Source organism: Rhamphochromis longiceps, linkage group LG16 (genome assembly GCF_057381845.1).
Source record: "Rhamphochromis longiceps isolate RC_006_pf linkage group LG16, R_longiceps_female_GT1.1, whole genome shotgun sequence".
Lineage (NCBI taxonomy): Eukaryota > Metazoa > Chordata > Actinopteri > Cichliformes > Cichlidae > Rhamphochromis > Rhamphochromis longiceps.
The window spans coordinates 18,750,961-18,770,386 of NC_140572.1; the positions used below are offsets into that span (position 1 = coordinate 18,750,961).

At 41.1% G+C, this 19,426-nt stretch overlaps 1 protein-coding gene across 3 annotated transcripts in view; it reads left to right on the forward strand.

The window, feature by feature from the left end:
* Window positions 1–19,426, forward strand: part of st6gal2a (ST6 beta-galactosamide alpha-2,6-sialyltranferase 2a) — a 42,798-nt gene that overhangs the window by 4,681 nt on the left and 18,691 nt on the right. The gene's annotated exons all lie outside the window — the stretch shown is intronic.

Here is a 19,426-nt window from a genome sequence, read left to right on the forward strand (position 1 = left end):
CTTACAGCTTTAAGTGTTTAAGTTAAGTGCTAATTAAAAATAAAGACAAGATGATAGTTTATTAAAGTTTAATGAAGTTTGCAGATTGTTTCGGTGAAGTTTAATAAACTCCTTGCTATCTAAAATATAACAGGACACCGGAGTAAATTCTCGAGCATCTCACACTTCTGATAATCAGCTGTCTGCTTGACGTTTATTCAGCTGTGTAAAAACTATAACTTTAATCTCAGCCAAACCGATTTACTCAGGAACAAATAAAATACTAAAAAAAAGCCAAACAATAACATTTTAAGCTAAGTGACGGCAGTGGGTTTGAAAACGATTTGCCGGGAGTCCGGTGTTCTCACGGCTCTAGTTAGCCTAGCCCCCGGCTAGCTATCGAGCTAGTGGGTAACAGACGTCTCCGAAAACGTCGGAGCGCTTTTGAAAATATGTGGTGTCTTGATAAACTGAGCAGATATTTGAGGTTTACACAGCTACATTCTCGCCTGAAAATATGTTAAACGTTTATTTTGTGACCCGGAAAGAATAATAAGAGTAATATAAAAACTAACTAGCTGCCGCCATTGTTGACAACAGAGCTGGGCTGCGCTATGAATTCTGGGACGGAGCTACTTCTTCTTCTTCGGGGTTTAACGGCAGCTGGCATCCTTGTACATGCAGTGCTGCCATCTTCTGTTTCAGTCCGTTATTACACTCTTAAATCCTGCTACTTATTCCTGCGTCTTTTGTGATCTTACAAAGCTTCAAACGACGCGTCGACTATTAAATCAGTCGTCGACGATTTTGATAGTCGACGTAATCGTGACTAGTCGACTAATCGTGGCAGCCCTAGTACTAGACTGTAAAAACAACTTTTGTAAGACTCATGTCACACAACGTGAGACAGGTCTCGGCTTCAGATTGTGTGATTAAAGAACATCATAAAGCTGATGAATATGAGGGCAGAGATAAATCATCTGCTTGCGTCATCTGGTTTGTGCTGCTCTTATCTGTGGAAATTACATAAAAGTACGCAAAACTTGTTTTGAAATATATATTTTTTCTTTTATGTTGCTTTCTGTTGCTTTTGCATGTGATGGTCCACTTATGGAGTCACCTCGAAGGGGAATCGGCATCATTTTTTGTTTTTTGTTTGGTTTTTTTGGATGTTGGTGGGAGCGTGAGTCACACAGTCAGAACCTGGTTATAAATTAGTGAAGGTGTGAATTTTGCCACAGGGCAGCTGTCTTTGATTGGTGCATTTGAGAGACGGCCACAGATTTTTGCCCTTTCCCAAAGGTGTCCAAAATGAAACAGTGTAAAGAGGCCTTTAGTCTCTGATTGTGTCCATCTGCTGTGCGGTGTTCAATAGGTTTTCGAAGGTGACTTTTGAAAGCTTTTTTTTCTTCTTTTTTGTGAGTAAAAGCAACCACAACAGTAATGTCACTGGCCGAAAAGCCCTGCAAAGCTGAGGGGAGCTGCAGAGTCAGGTAATAATTCTCCAAGCTTTGCTTTGAGTCGATACCCGAGCTCCTTTGTAATTGTTCCTAACATGCTTGCAATTTTACTGTCGGCGATGGCTAGAGGTAGGGTTTCAATTTTATCCGCACCAGACTGTAAATGTTGAGATACAGTGCAAAGGAGTGGAGGGACTTGACGGGCAGGCCACTCCGGGAAGGTGGAGGTGTAATTTCAGATGCCCACTAACCGACCAGACCAGCAGTTATCTGAGCTCAGGCTTCAAAAGCAAGAGAGCTGGAGTCATCAAGCCCAGCTGTGTCCCTCACTCCTGGCTGTAGTGCGTGAGGACTCGGAGGATGACCCCTCTGAACACAGCGGCATCTTTGGTAATTAGCTGTCTTCACAGGATTGTAAAATTCCTGAGGAGGCGTTATTCAAACTTAGCTCGTGTGCATCTCAATGTGCGATGCTGTAGTCCTTATGGTGTGTCTTCTTAAAAAGGGACACAGGATATTCAAGCAGCTTATTATGGCGTCACATTCTTATTTTTACTCTTAAGTCTCTAATCTCAGTTCGTGAGGGGAGGCAAGTGTCCGGAGTTCAGACAGATTATAAAAAGGTTAGCTTTCTGTAAATGGTTCTTGAGCTGTAGTTTAGTGGGGTTGGTCTCTGCACAGTTAAGTAAATAATATTTATTTAGAACTTTTTAAGCAAAGAATCTATTACAAAGTACTTTACAGGGAATTTAAAAATATATCGCACAAAAACAACATAATACGAAAGAACATCATCCAAATATCTGTCTAAAAAAAGTAGTTTTCAGCTGGTTTTTAAAAGAAAAACAGTGATCGTGGAGGCGCGGTGACGTGGAGAATGCTTACGGCCTTGCTCAGCATTCCTCTTCTCCGATTCTAAAATGCAGTGTTTCACGCTACCTGTCAACATTGATTGACAGATTGATTGACAGGCAGAAAGTCAACCAACAATACCACCTTTCAGTCCCAAAACACAGTTGCACACTGCGTGCACTGTGCGTAAGCATTCTCCGTGACACAGCGCGTCCACACGTCGCCCTTAAAACTGTCGCTCTCTTTGGTTGGAACTTCATCTCCCAACCACCCTATAGTTTGAACTTTACACCCAGTGAGATAATCCATCCACAATACGAGGTTAGTCATTAATATACTGATGCATGGGCTGGGCTGTAGTTACATCGTAAGGTTTTAAAAACTGATCCTTAAAATGATTAGCGGTAATAAAAACCGAAAGAGGCCGACAGTGATCAATGACTGTTTTTAGGGGCTTTTTGAGATTAAATAGAACAAGATACAAGGTTCAAGGTTCTTAATTTGTCACATGCATAGTTATACAAGTATAACACACAGTGAAATGTAGGCTGACACGCTCCTCGACATGTGCAAAAAAAAAAATGGGGGGGGGGGGGTGTAGAGGAAGAACATATATATATTAGGGGTGCAACGATACACAAAATTCACGGTTCGGTTCGGTTCGATACTTTGGTGTCACAGTTCGATATTTTTTCGATACAAAAAAAATGTTCATGCCTTTTTAATTTGTCATTTATTAAAATTATAAATATATATTTTAACTCAAAAGTACAGTTTTTAAATTTAACCCTAACCCTTGTGCGTGTTTTTTATTTTGACAGTGAATGCGCACCTGCGGACCACTTATGTGCAGCCCTGGTTATTTAGCTCGTCATATTGCAGCCACAGAAATTCTTTTGTCCATGAAACCATAAAGCTGCACTTTCTTTTTGCCTTATAGTCTGATTTGTCATAACTTCTCCGTTTTGTGGTAAGCTTTTCTTTGGCTGTCACTTCTTCACCCTGACCTGTCTTATTTGGCTCAGCAGAACTAAAATATATATCCTGCTGCTTTTACACACGCACTCACATAAGCTCAGGGATTCTCTGTGCGATCAACCTCTCACATGTTTAAGCTGCGGGAGATTTCACTTGTCATGTTTGCATAGTAAGCTAACGATTAATAAGACGATGTCAGAGGAATTGGTGCACAAATTATCATCACTCACAGATCAGTGCTGTCGCTCTCTATACACAGTTCGCACGATTGCAAAGTGAAAGCAAAAAAACAAGCGCAAATTCAAACGCGATTTCAATATGTCACATATTGACAGTGGCTCACCGATGCCAATGACATAATTACCCAGCTACATTTCTGAAAGAATGCAAAAGCATTGACATATATTTTTCCTTCCTACAATAGCCCGACGGGCAGGGCAGAGATAGATTTTGGTAGCCCGACTGAAAAAATCGCTAGCCCCGGGACGTCGGGCTAGCGATATTGCGAGCCCTGTATCTTATTGAGGAATCACTCATCTTTGGAAAAGAGAGTTTATTACAGAGAAATGTCTCTTTCCAAAATAAAAACTATACTATCCGCTTCTTCTGGGCTATATTCTCAGCAGCATAAGGAGAATCATGTGCTAACAGCTGTCTAAATGACTCGGCTAAAGTTAGTAGCATGCTTGTTGTTTTTGTCTTTGCACTAGGATGATGTCGGCGTAAATGTGCAGTCATATTCGTTGTGTTCCCACTAGTGCTTTCAGGTTAATCTCGTTGAAATGACCTTAACGCCACAACACGGCAAATCTCCGTTAACGAGCTACCGCCGATCGCCCCGTGCATGGGGCTAGACGGCCAACACGTTAACGAGCTAACTGCGCTAACACACTAGTTCCCACCCATGTAATTGAGCATTGCATGGCACATCCAACATACTGTTTTACTTTAGTCCATGACTCGCTTACCTTCAGGGTCATACGTCTTCACATGAAAACCAAAATAATTCCAAACGCCAGATCTGAATGAGAGTGGGGGAGGTCCATGTTGCAAGGAGAGCTTAACTTCTGTCTTGCTAGCTTGCCCTGCTCTCTTCCTTCTGACTATGCTGTCTGTGTTGAGCGCTCAGTGGATCTGCGCTCGACAGTGCAGCCTAGGCGGAGTAGTCGAACGCAGATTCACTGAGCGCTCAACACAGACAGCATCGTCAGAAGGAAAGTTGATAAAATAAATTACAAATGTTGTATTGTTCGATACATATGCGTACCGAACCGAAAGCACTGTATCGAACGGTTCAATATCGATACAAATATCGTTGCACCCCTAATATATATATATACATTGTGCATGTGCAGTAGTAGCAGCAAGCAGCTGAATTCTGTACATTAATATGAATAGACATCTGACTATTTTACAGGATAGACAATATAAACATATTTAAAATTAAAGGAATTGAAATGTACATTGTGCCTTGGTTTAGTGTCTGGAAGAGTCCTGTCTCAGTCAATTATAGATGATGTGAGAGGACGTGTGTGTGTTTAGGGCCCGGATGGCTTGGGGATAGAAGCTCCTCTTGAGTCTCTCTGTCCTTGCCTGGATGATGCAGAACCTTCTACCAGATTGCAGAAGTTGGAACAGTTTGTTGCCAGGATGGGACGGGTCCTTCAGTATCTGCACTGCTCTAGTCCGGCATCTCCTGGTGTAGGTGTCCTGAAGCGGGGGGAGAGCAATCCTGCAGCAGCGTTCTGCTGTACGGACCACTCTCTGGAGAGCTTTTTAGTCCTTCACACAGCTGTTCCCAAACCACGATGTCATGTTCTGTGTGAGGATGCTCTCCACAGCGCCTGTATAGAAAATCCTGAGGATCTTTGGAGAGACCCTGAACTTCCTCAGTTGTCGTAGGTGATACAGGCGCTGCCTAGCCTTTTTGGTCTGGACCTGAATGTGGGCAGCCCATGTCAGGTCTGAGGAGATGTGGACACCAAGATACTTGAAGGACTGCACCCTCTCCACTGGAGCTCCATTGATGATAATGGGCTTGTAGTCTCTGTGCTGACCCCTTCTGAAGTCCACCACCAGCTCCTTGGTCTTGCTGACGTTCAGCTGGAGGTGATTGTCCTGGCACCATGATGCCAGATTCTTCACTTCATCCATGTAGGCCGTCTCATCGTTGTTGGAGATGGCACCCAACACCACTGTGTCGTCAGCAAACTTCACAATGGTGTTGGAGCCATGGGTGGCCACACAGTCTGAAGTATAGAGGGAGTAGAGCAGTGGCAAGAGGACACATCCCTGAGGTGCTCCTGTGTTGATGGTGATGCTGTTGGAGAAGCACCTGCCCACCCTCACCACCTGAGTTCTGCCAGTGAGGAAGTCCAACACCCATGCACACAGATGGCTGTTAAGTCCCAGATCCCTCAGCTTTGTGAACAGTCTGCAGGGCACTATTGTGTTAAACGTTGAACTGTAATCAACAAACAGCATTCGCACATAGTTACCCTGTTTCTTGTCCACATGTGTTCACTCTCCTCAGTGCCGCTCGGACGTCATGCTCCGCGATGCTGGTCATCGGTCTCTCGCAAAGCATGTTAAAAACATAAAAGCCTTATTAAACGCAGGGTAGTTTGGGCCCGGAAGCAAGATTTGTCATGTCATCACTTAAAGACTGGATCCCTTTTCTGTGTGTGGACCAGAGAAATATCGATACTGGCAGCAGTTTTCTAAGCCTGTTTGTCTCGTTTCCTACTCACCGTCATCAGTAAGCGTGCGAGGTGACACGGTCTGGTACTACAAACATCGCCATGTACTTTCAGCCTACACAAGAAGGGCAACAGACAGCGAAAGAGGCTTTAAGTGGACTTTCTCTACTTTTTTTCCCCACGTCAAACGGCCGCCCGCTGTGGGCGTCAACACTCCCGGCTGTATTTATGGGCCATAATGTGAGGTGTGGAACTGCATTTCCTTCATAGGACCTTGCCGCTGGCAGACTGTATTCAAGCGAGCGCTATGCACCGTGAAAGCCTGTCATCAAGAAGCACTGCTCTGTGTGATTTATCAGAAGGGGATGTGGTTGGAAGGTCACAATGAGTCAACCCTTTCCAGCCATATAATTTCATCAGATTTGCCATTTTCTTCTGGTGAAGAGAACTTTGTAAACTAAGCACTAGTTTCATTTCTCTTCCCCCCACTTTTTTGGAACCATGAATTGCCAAGTCCTCTAAGTATAGTGTCATTTTAGACTTTTTAAGTCTTCCACCTATTTAGACTCCAGTGGGGTGGGTGATGAATAATAATTTTCTCTTGACCGATGTCTGCTTTGAATAAGTCACAGGTTTGTTTTTTCCCATTGGCTGTGTCAGTAGCACTAGTCTCAAATAAAACACGTCCTCTCCTCTGGTAATTACAAGGTGCACAAACAGCTCTCCCAGAGTTCTGATAGAAAGGGGCTAATTGGCAGTGCAGTGACCTTGTCCACATATGTGTGTGTCCAGGTGTTGTCTCACTATTATGGTTTTTTCTCTCCTTTCTGCAGAGTGAAGACTCTGTTGTTTCCTCTGTGCTAAAAATCAGTTGTGGGTTTTCTGTAACAGATGGACTGTGACAGGTGTGCTTGTGTCTGTGTGTGTGTTTTGTGTGTGAGAGACTTCCGCTCCCCTGCACCTCTTAGCCATTATTAGGTGTAGCTGCTTCTTCGAAGCAAGATTAATGAGTTTCTGAGCATGCCTTTGCAAAAATAGACATTTTTGCTCAAGTGATGTAATCAGCGCTGTAGTTGAAGGAGGATAGAAGGGGACAGGACAGACCTAATCTCCCTCAGTGGGATCGGTCTTTAATGGAGTTGGTGCTTTTTGCTCTGACCTTGCTGGACCTGATATTACAGCAGCATGAAGCCATCTCTCATGAGTCTGATCCTGTTACCACCAAGTGGGAATCCAGATGAACGACGTCTCTTTCTCGGTATTTCCTATAATTGATGAGCCTGTCTGTAACTTCTTTGTTCTGTGGGTTGTGTCATTGTATCAACACAAAAACGGACGCGTTTTTACACGTAACTCATGATTACGTTTTCTTTTTACAGGAAAGTGGTGGTGCCAGGCATCACAGGAAAACAAAACGAGACACACTGTTGTTCTGGTTAAACCAGTAAGTCTATTAACTAGTCACATGGTGCTAACATTCACCCATAATTTAGATCTTGTCAGTGTTGTTTAGTAGGTGTGTGTTGCATCGTTCACTTTGCTGTTTTGTTTTTATGGAAATTAATTGTAGTGTTTTGGTTCATCCCTAAGCCACAGTTTGGTTTGAAGGCCTAGATGTTACAGACAGATATTTGTTTGCGTTGAGACAGATGTGTACTTCAGGAGGTGAATGGAAATGTTGAACAGTCTGTGAACTAATGATACAAAAGTCTGGTGGGACATTATCGTGAGAGGCCCTTTTATGATCCAGTAGTTTTTGGAACTTGCCTCAACTGACCAATTATTTGAAGATTTGCATGTTTTTAGGAAATTAAGTCTAAAAGTATTTAGAAACTGTCTTTTTTTTTTTTTTTTTAACATGTGTTGACCAGTTTTGGGTCATAGTTTTTGAAAAGTTATTTGAGTTTTTTAAAATTAATTGTGTGCATTTAAAAAATAAAGACTACTAGGCGGGGGGCTGTCTGTGCTGTTTCACTATCGTTGTTCTTGCATAAACTAGCCCTCTGTATACATAAAGGGCTGAGCAATGCAATTCAAGTAGTGCACCATAACTAATAAGTAAGGATTAATGACTCTGGTGTTTACTTTCTTAATGAATGGCTGACATTAAAGCAGTGATTCTCAATTGGGGTCTCTTGATTTTTGTCAGTCCAAAATCCAAAGCTGTTCACTTTTTAATTACTAGGAAGAAAAAGAAGACCAAAAACCAATCAGCATTTGAGAATCTGAATTTCATTTGCTGTTTTATTATCGGTTATTGTGCTGACTAAAAAATACCAAGAAGAAATGGACACAACTCGGAGTGAAAACAAAGAGGACTTGGACTCTAGTGTCAAAACAATACTCTTGCTGATACTCTTGCAGTTACTCTTGTAGTTACTCTTGTAGTTAGCCTTCTGTGTATCTGTTTACATATTTTTTCCACCCTTTTTGTTGTAGAGTCCTTATTTAGCTTCTGAGATTTAAATAATTTCATTGTTTGTGTAGCTGTTGGAAATGTTTTTTTAAAACCGTGCTTAGCTGCAGTCATGTGATTATTAGCGTATGTGACTGGCAGGCAGTTGATTGGCTGGAACTAGCTGTATTGTGCATGTGAAAGGTGTCATTTGTGCGGAGCCGGTTTCTCTAATGCCAGTACAAATTCACATTTCCACAAAAAGACTGACAGTCAAAACAAGATTACAATAACTACAAGCAAGCAACGAGGAATATTCAGTCAGTTCTCTGTATGTGTACAGTACAATATTAAAATGACCGACGTCAGAGCAAAGCCACGCAGATGTGATCACAGCCAGCCAAGCGGTGTCTGCGCTTACATCTGCATGCACAGCACCACAACTGAATGTAGGTCACAGATGAAGGCAGTGGTAGTGGTGGTGGGGGTGGGCATTGGAAGTGGAAGTGGAAGTGAAGGGAAGAGGAAGCCCTTCATTATGTCATTGTGTTGGAGTTTCAGTGACAGGACTAGAATAGGATGTACAGGGAGGTTTTAAGAATTAAAGTAATAATTCTTCTACATGTCCGCAAAAACAAAGATGCAATATGTCAGCAGGCCCGTCTTGTTCCTCTCTGACAGGGTCAGAAAACAACTACCTGCATTAGATAAATGACTTCTGCTCACTTGTTTTGCTCTTTTTTTGGAGGTTTTTTTTCCCAGCACAAGAAAACATTTCAGCTTTGACATTATCCTGTCTCCACTTTCTCATTTATGTGGGCTTCAGTCTATTTGCTATTCTTATCAGCTGCTCTTTGAAGTTGGAAGATGTGATGAACTGTAGCAGGCCCTTTGGAGAGCTCAGATACTGCCAGTGTAATTACACAGGATGAAGTGTTCTGTACCACATGGTAATAACTCCATCGCCTCCTGAGGCTAAAAGTACGCTGGACTTTGCAGCAGGGCACTTATGAAGCGAGGAAGGAGAGACTCTCCTCATTTAATCTTTGCATGCGCTTCGTCTTTATGTTCAATTTCTCACTTCAGCTCACGTATTCAAGTGACCTCTGATGTCTTGCTTCTCATTTTCGGTGTCTCATTTGTTCCTTGTCAGATCCAGAACCACCCAAGTTTCCCCAGATTAGATGAGAAAGTGCAGCATGTACAGTACAGTGAAATGTTATGCACTGGACGGGCTAAGTTTGAATGATATCCATTAACTTTGGACGATTGGACAAATGCACCGCCCAACCCTGTTATTTAAAAAAAAGAAAAAGAAAAAAGAAGCCGTTCCAGTGATGGCCCCGGCTCTGGAAGTGTGTCTGTCTCAATGACACTTACAGCTTGAATCATGTCTGCAGACCAAAAACGTTGGACGCATTGATTCTGATTTCCAGAGTCTGTATTTGGTATGTTGCTAACATGGGTAATTTCCATCTCTGTCTCATATAGAGCAGTTTAATTGGTGAGATCAAAGGCTGTGTAGCTGTTTCATCACTTTTACACTTTATTCTTTTGCCTTTTGGAGTAATTTATTCAATCTCTTCTTCTGGAAAAGTTCTGCTCATGTGAAGGGGAGTGAAGCGTGAAATCTGAAATGCAGATTAGTTGGTGGAATTGCACCAAAACAACATTCTCCTTGACTTTGAACTAGGTGATGTGAATAAGCAATGAATAGGAAAGGGCTCTGTTCCAACAAGCTCTGACTTTAGCCATAAACATATCAGAGCAGATTAACTCAGAGATGTTCAACTCGTAGCTTTTAGTTCCGTGAAGGCTGATCAGAATAAGTTCAGTCTGCTCTGAGTGCGTTCACCCCGAGTTAAGTGTGTGCATGAGTAGAGGGGGAAAAAGCGATCATCAGCAGAGCTTCGGGATGCACCATGGCAACCGGTAAATAAAGAGCAAAGTTTCCATTTGAGTCCAGTTGACCGAGGAATATGAATGTGTGTCACCGTGGACCATGAGGTTGATCTCAAAGAACAGAACAGAGTCAGTTTAGTTAGCTTGAACCACGCTACCGGCATAATAAACACTGTTACATTTTTTAAAAGAGGATATCATTTTTTTGTAGTGTCTTTTTTATCTTTTGCTATGTGCTAACATGGCTAATTTCTTTTACCTAGTTTGAATTTTCAACAGGTAGAATCCACATCCTCTGTCATGTGACTGATTCAGGTGGTTTACATACATACATACATATTGCTGTCAAGCTTAAAGGTTAATATTTATTCCAAAGTGAAGAGATAAGTTGGGTTGAAATATTTCTTTTCTGTCAGAAGCTTATAAAAATGTGTTTTAAATAAATAACAAAGGTGTAGAAAATCCTAAATCTAATCAGTCAAAAGCTACTAGTCCTACAGAATAACACAAACAAAATGGAAAAGTTAATTCATTAGTCAGTTCCAAATAAATAATGTCCACAATAATACAAAATATAATCTCAAATTATATCAGTTCTTCTGTATAGACTTAAAGTGTTAAACAACAAAAACATGTACAGTGGCGCAAAAAAGTATTTAGTCAGCCACCGATTGTGCAAGTTCCCCCACCGAAAATGATGACAGAGGTCAGTAATTTGCACCAGAGGTACACTTCAACTGTGAGAGACAGAATGTGAAAAAAAAAATAATCCATGAATCCACATGGTAGGATTTGTAAAGATCCTTTGTTGGCAATAACAGAGGTCAAACGTTTACTATAGGTCTTTACCAGGTTTGCACACACAGTAGCTGGTATTTTGGCCCATTCCTCCATGCAGATCTTCTCGAGAGCAGTGATGTTTTGGGGCTGTCGCCGAGCAACACGGACTTTCAACTCCCGCCACAGATTTTCTATGGGGTTGAGGTCTGGAGACTGGCTAGGCCACTCCAGGACCTTCAAATGCTTCTTACGGAGCCACTCCTTTGTTGCCCGGGCGGTGTGTTTTGGATGATTGTCATGTTGGAAGACCCAGCCTCGTTTCATCTTCAAAGTTCTCACTGATGGAAGGAGGTTTTGGCTCAAAATCTCACGATACATGGCCCCATTCATTCTGTCCTTAACACGGATCAGTCGTCCTGTCCCCTTGGCAGAAAAACAGCCCCATAGCATGATGTTTCCACCCCCATGCTTCACAGTAGGTATGGTGTTCTTGGGATGCAACTCAGTATTCTTCTTCCTCCAAACACGACGAGTTGAGTTTATACCAAAAAGTTCTACTTTGGTTTCATCTGACCACATGACATTCTCCCAATCCTCTGCTGTATCATCCATGTGCTCTCTGGCAAACTTCAGACGGGCCTGGACATGCACTGGCTTCAGCAGCGGAACACGTCTGGCACTGCGGGATTTGATTCCCTGCCGTTGTAGTGTGTTACTGATGGTGACCTTTGTTACTTTGGTCCCAGCTCTCTGCAGGTCATTCACCAGGTCCCCCCGTGTGGTTCTGGGATCTTTGCTCACCGTTCTCATGATCATTTTGACCCCACGGGATGAGATCTTGCGTGGAGCCCCAGATCGAGGGAGATTATCAGTGGTCTTGTATGTCTTCCATTTTCTGATGATTGCTCCCACAGTTGATTTTTTCACACCAAGCTGCTTGCCTATTGTAGATTCACTCTTCCCAGTCTGGTGCAGGTCTACAATACTTTTCCCGGTGTCCTTCGAAAGCTCTTTGGTCTTGGCCATGGCGGAGTTTGGAGTCTGACTGTTTGAGGCTGTGGACAGGTGTCTTTTATACAGATGATGAGTTCAAACAGGTGCCATTCATACAGGTAACGAGTGGGGGACAGAAGAGCTTCTTACAGAAGACGTTACAGGTCTGTGAGAGCCAGAGATTTTCCTTGTTTGAGGTGACCAAATACTTATTTTCCACCCTGATTTACAAATAAATTCTTTACAAATCCTACCATGTGAATTCATGGATTTTTTTTTTCACATTCTGTCTCTCACAGTTGAAGTGTACCTCTGGTGCAAATTACTGACCTCTGTCATCATTTTAAGTGGGGGAACTTGCACAATCGGTGGCTGACTAAATACTTTTTTGCCCCACTGTATATGGAATTCAAGAAAAGAGGAAGATGAACAAAAAAGGAGAACATAAACAAAACCACTCAGTTCTTATTGTCTGCTTAAAAAACAAAACAAGAATCAGCCACTTAAAATCTGACATTTTGATGCAAAGTTCATTCAGTTTTTGTAAAATCCCTTGAATGAAAGCGGAAAGTCTGCACTTCAATCAAACTTAGATTGCTTGATTTGCGATCCACTATGGTGGTGTGCAAAAGGCAAAACTACAAGAATTGTGTCTTCGCCCCAAACATCGCAGCATCACCTGTATATAACAAACCCTTCTTTTCATCAGTGTTCATTGGGAGGTCTTGTTCTGAAGGCTTGTTAACATTTTCCATTGTCTTTTTGTCTCACTCACACTCCTAATAAACTTGTGTGTATAGGTACATTAGCACTAGAGGTGGGCAGATATGGGCAAATATTGATAGTATAATTACCAATGCTGGTATTTGCATTAGGTTGATACCAGCACATTAGCAATGCTTTGTTTCTGTCCGCTTCTGTGTGTAACCCACTGAATTGTGTTAAATAAATTTTATTTTCAATTTTATTAATTTTTTTCCTGTAACATGCACCGTGACAAATGTCTGAACCTTTTTGTGTTTGACTGTCACGATGTTTTATTTATAGCCTATTGCACATTTAAACAACAGAAGTTGACCCAAAGAGCTTTAGAGACGGGCACGTTTACACTCCAGGTCTCCAAAAACCCCAGTTTCAAAATGGAAAAGCCAAAAGGCGTGTTTGATCGTATTAAATCACTACTGTGAAAAGTAAAAGTGATTTATTGGTCATTAAAATGTATTCAGAATTTGCATATTGATGATGATTTACCTCATAAATCATGACACGCTGCTCTGCCCTATATAAGCTTTATGTGTATCTGTATATACAGAACAGACCCTGTATTTATTTCGTATCGACTCTATACCAAAATCTGCAGTATTGCACGTTCTAATTCAGCACGTGTTGCTGCTGCCAGCCCCTGCTTCTATGCTGTGTGCATTTACCTAATCTGACATGACTCTAACTCACCATGATATTTGGTTCGACGCTGTGCTTTTGTGTCGTCTCCCTTTTAGTTTTATTGACTTTATGTGACCATGTCTTTGTCTTTTTATTGCCAAGCCCCAACTGTAAATATAGTTAGGCATGTCAACATATTTGAAAATGTCCCACTGTCTCCAACTAGCTTTTAAAAACGTAGTTTAAACATTTAGTCATCTCAGGCTAATCTTTATTGGTATTACTCGCTTCATCTTCAGCTTCTCAAATGTCACAGCCAGCTTTTCTTCAGTGTGACTGACTGCAACATGACAAATGATTGATTGTTGATGTGTTGTGTGTCTAAAGCTTTATGCAGATCAATTATATTTAAACAGCAATTGCAATCATGTCAAAGCAGTCATGTTACTAAAAAAATGAACTAATGTCTAACTGTAATTTCAGTGTTTGTAGAAACATAAACTCCTGGAACCTAATTCGCTCCACTTTGTATGATTGAAGAAGTTAAATTGAGTGAAAGAAGAACTGATTCAGATGCTGTCAGAAGAAACGAGTTGGAGAGAAACTCAGAGTTTGCAGCATGAATTAAAACCTGGCTTCTGAAACGGGGTCTGGGGCACCGGCAGGGTCTTCACCAGTCTCTGTTTCGCCTCACGCTGCTGCACATTACGCAGCTATTAAGGCTTTATTGTGGTTGAGCGTCATAGTAGCTGGATGTGTCTAAAGATGTTTGTACCCGTTAGAATAGTCTAAGCTGAAGGCAGATTAAAACACCCTCCGTTCTTGCACGCCACTTCATGCAGCTCTCATCTGCCTCCAGAAAGACATTCGGTCACATCCCAATAGACACAAATTCCTGGGATAAGACAAGCTGCCATTTATTATGAATAAACTCTATTTATTTATAATAAATGGCAGTTCCAAATGCACAGTTTTTGAACTCTGGAAAATGAGTATATGGGGCAGACTTTGGAAGCTCCCATGCACGCTGACAGGCACTTCAGTGTTAGGGGCCAGTGCGTAGTTTCTCTGAACTAGCTCTTCAGATATGCTGTCCAACCAAGTCAGACATCAAATGCGTTCATAGCCATCCCCATCGGCCACACTCGGATTGGAATGCATCCCATCATCTTACACAAGCTTGTGAATGTGAAAAGGTCCACAGGAGAGGAGTACAATACCTCTCTGCTCGCTCACCTGCGGAGGGCCGGCCATTCACATGGTCAAGTGGGTGTGAATGTCAGATCTATTTTAAAAGATTATGGTTGGTGTTGGCATCAGATGTGGGGTGAGCAGCCTTGGGGCCAGCTAAAATAAATTTTGGATGGAGCATAAATCCAAAGCATGCTTGAGATCAAAATACAATTTGGGTGTGAAAACTTCTCCAAAAAACCCAAAATACACTCTTTAAGTTCAAGTTCATAAATAACTCTGGGTCCCAGCAGTGAGGGTGCATTCACCCATCCAGCAGCCCCTCCTGCTTCAGCCTATTTCTAACAGTCTCCCTCATGTAATACATCACTGGAAAATCTATTTCCCACACTATGTGGAGCACATACTGCATTTGCATTTATACTACACTATGCTCTCTTCCCATAATCCTGGGAGACTTGGCTTGGAAAATTCTAACCTGTTCATAAATGAATTCGAGTATCTACAATAGCTGACCACACGGTTCACTCTTCGATTTGTTGGTCCACAAATTCTTAGTGAACCTCATCTTGTTGCCTTTTCCTTTTTGTTTTTTTCTTTTTACCTCGCGGTGATGTATTAGTTTACAGCTACTAGAGGCAGTTCGAACCATTGCGAGGCAAATATTAAAGAAATTCAGCGTTATTTATTTTTTAAAAACTCTTTCACATGGAAAAGAACTCCGCTCTTGAGTGCTCAATATTTTATTAGGAACAAGTCCTTTGGTTCGTGTAGTAGTTCAGAAAATGTGCAGCCGTCTATTGTAATGCCGTGCGGAAAAATTGGGACCGAAAGAAAGCACTGCTTCAGAGCAAGCCTGCGATAATTACTCTGTGTGCTTTCGGTTCAACCGTATCTTTTATAGGACTCTTTTATTGCTTGTCTTTTGTTTTCTGATGATGTGTTAAACATCGAATATTAATCTTTGTCGGCCCACTCACTGAATAACTCTTAAATTCAGCGAGCCTCACAAACATGTTCCTATGATCCATCTTCAGAATTTCCATTTTTATTTTCTGTAAATGTTATGTGGCTCTTGCTTCATAAGCCAAAGCCAGAACCTCTTCAGAGACTTATGTTAACTTGCAGGAGAAATTTTTCAAGGCGTCCATGATAAAAGTATTCGTATCGTGGCTGCCCCTCACCAGTTCCTCAGCAGGGTGCTGTAAAGTGGATTCTCTGAGATGGTGTGCAGCTGGATCCCCCGAGGGCTCTTCTTACCTGGCAGCCAGATACTGGCTGGAGTTCAGCGTGCTGAGAATATTACAGCAGGGAGCTGCAAGGCATGCTCAAGGAATGTGGTTATGTAAAAGAAATGGAAAAGAAATGTAACTATAAATATATTCTCTATATTGTACTCTTTCTTGCCTCTCTTGTGGAGTCACATTGCAGTTTTATGGCTCGACTGTGGTTCAGTGTTGGTGCTATGCAGAGCTTTGCAGAGCTGTCTTTAACTACCCAGGTGACAGTTTTAATAATATGTATAACAACTGGACATGTCTGCTACTGTTGTTTATGCTTTGCCCCTGCCTTGGAAAAAATATGGTGCATGTGTAAGCAATGTGCTCCTGGCTTGTTGGAGGTATACATGCTACTATAGTCTCCCTGTAGGCAGAATTTCCATAATCATATCTAATTTGGCGAAGAGCTACACAAATCGACACCATCATCGGACCATATACAGACATTTAAACTGCTGTAGAGTCCCAGAGCAACTACATCATATTGATCTCAGCAGGTTTAAATGCAATTCATGCAGGAGGAAATGACGTTGGCCCCGCTGTTTGAAAAGTCATCCTGATTTTGTTTTTTTTAACTAAGTGAAGATAAAAGATTGGTGTATGAAAAGCAGCCCAGTGATTCTTATCAGAGTTTCCACCTACATGCACGAGACCACAAACCAGGAACTCTTTGTCAAGGGAGACGTTAGGGGGCCTAACAGTGCTGCATTATGCTAATCACACAGTTGTAGCATAGTCGTTTTTTTTAAGGCAATCAGTGTGAATTAAAAAATAATAATTGTAAAACATAACCATGGGTGTGCGCAGCTTTTATAACACTATCAGCAAATTTCTGTCTCTTCAGGAACAATTACACCTATAACGCTTTGTCTGAACCACAACGTTAGTCATACAAGTGCCTTCTTGAACACTAATTTTCTCACAGTTCAGCTAATTTTAGGAGGGACTTCTTAAAAGTCTGTTAGTTTATGCAGGATTTGTGCACTTTGTTGCTTTTCAGTGTCATAGAGCATGTCATAAACTTTATAAACGTTATATAATAACGTGTAGTACAAATGAAACGTTAACCTTTTACATAATATCTTGAAGACAGCTGATATTAATGTTAAATGCCCAACTAAACACTATCACAACATAAGTGAATACTAAAAAAAATAACCTTCTTATCCTGATGTTATTATTTTATGGTATTTTGCCTCAAAAAACAAAACAAGGAAAGATGGCCCAAAGGTAACTATCTGGACACCCTGCTAAACGTCAGTTGCCATCTTCTTTTCCTTATCATAGATGATATACAGTTTATTTTGGTTTTGCAGTTTTTATATTGGTTGTTGAACCACTGTGTGCAGAGTAGTAGTTTTAATAAAAATGCTATATATATTTTTGTGATATTCTCTGTCAAGAAGACTAGAATGATAGACGTGGATGCTGGGCGTCTGAACGTGTACGGCATTCAGGAAAGCAGGTTCAGAATAAGTGACCTTTTGGAAAATAAAGCCTCACCTGGCATGCAAAGTAAAGAAGACTCTAGTGGAATACAGAATATTTAGAAAACGCCACATAAAATTTCAGAATAAGATCCAGGTCCTGGTCCTCATGTGTCCCCTATACCAGGATGCTCAGATGTACAAAAATGTGAGTTTGGATGGCAACGAAAAAGGCATTAAAAAAAAATCTATAACTAAGATTATAGAGCCAAGGTAGGTACAGCGACTTACTTCCATCATATTATTTTGATTTTAAAATGTTAAACAAAACATTGAAAAGATAAGAGAAGAAGATCGCACTGGTAATAAAGTGAAATATTCAGTTGTGATTTTTGTGAATAGTTGTCCATAGTTAGGTTATGAGTAAGAGAAGATGGAGTGTTTACTCTTGGTTGTTGTGGAAGTGTTGGGACTTGATACCAAAGTGTTGACATATGCATGTAATATCCTGTTGTTAGATGTCACAAATGTGAATGTTTCACGTGAATATGGCACTTACTTGTTCTTGTTCGGTCATTGTTTTTCACTCAAACTCTCTAACACAGGTAAATAATATTTTACTATAGCTATCAAGTCAACAGGCCAGTTTGACTGCAGTTATGTGATGGTGGTTACCTGCATTTACACTCACTGTTGCACATCTTAATCTGATAAGTAACTGAAGTTCAAGCTAATGGAAGATAAAGAGAGAAAGGATAAATGATTTTGTGAACTAAGGAGGAAGCAACACAAGGGCGTTCTCTGACTGCTTTAGGACAATCAATCACTCCTCCCAGAAAATTTAAACACGAACGCCTGGCAGAGGACCGGCAGACAAGCTACAAAAATACTTTTTTACTCCCTTATGAGGTACCTGCAAAAGCTGAGCACATCAGCTTTTGAGCTCATCTTTCATCCAGCCGTGCTTCAGAAAATCTCGGGGGGTACATGGGTAGAACAAAATAAAGTAAAAAAAATAAAAATAAGAAATGGTTGATTCGTTTTTGCGTTATTGCATTTAGAACTGTTTATAACTACAGGCGATATCTCTAACTGGGAAGCTGTGTATAACACTGAAACTGAAAATAGGATGTGATGATTTGCAAATGTCATAAACTCATTTTGTATTCGCAGTAGAGCAAAGCACACAAATCAAATATTTAAATCAAGAAAACGTAACATTTTAAGAAGGGCAAAAATGTCATTCTGAGAGTGATGGCAGCAACACATTTTTAAAAAGTCAGGACAGGGTCATGCTTACCTCTGTGTGTCATCCCCTCTTCTTTAAATAAGAGTCTGTAAATATCTGGGAAATAAGGAGACCAGCTTTTGACAGCTACCTATAGGGTGGTGTGGACACGCAAGTTTTAAGAATGAGACAAAGTGGGATTTTAAAATTGGTACAACAGGTTGTCCACTAAATATCTTGGCACACGTTCAAATCTCAGTGACCTTGACTTCGAGCTTAAGGTCAGAATAAGTTAGAACAAAGCATTGTAAGACTTTTAGACTGATGCTATGTGGTTCTCAGGCCAAATGTCCAGTAATTCTGAAGGTTCAGTGGACTTTCAGAGGAAATTAAAAACACATTGAGGAAAAGGCCATGGCTAAACAGAAACATCGCACATATCTGCAATAATATATAAACCACAGAATGCTAAATAACTAAAAACATATTTTAGCTCATTCAATGGCTGTTTGACAGCAACGTGACTCGGTTAACTTAAGTCAAACTGTAGCAACAGTGACAAGCCCTTTTCAGCATCCCTTGGGAGAACTCTTATCTGCTGTTGTCTGTGTTGCTTGAATGTTTGTTATTTTCATATTTGACTGTGTTAGATCTCTTAGAGACGTGCAGGTGTTTTCCCGTTTCTGAACATGTTTGCTTTGTCATTTGCATTCCATAACATTCAAGCAGCTAACCACTCTCCTCTTTCCTGCTGCACAAGCTTCAGCTGCTTCACTTTCATACACCCACTTTCGATTTCGGTCTTATTCTTTACAAGATCCGCGCTTTATATTCTGTTTGCCTCCTTTGTCCATCACAGCCTCCTGCCAAGTCATTTTG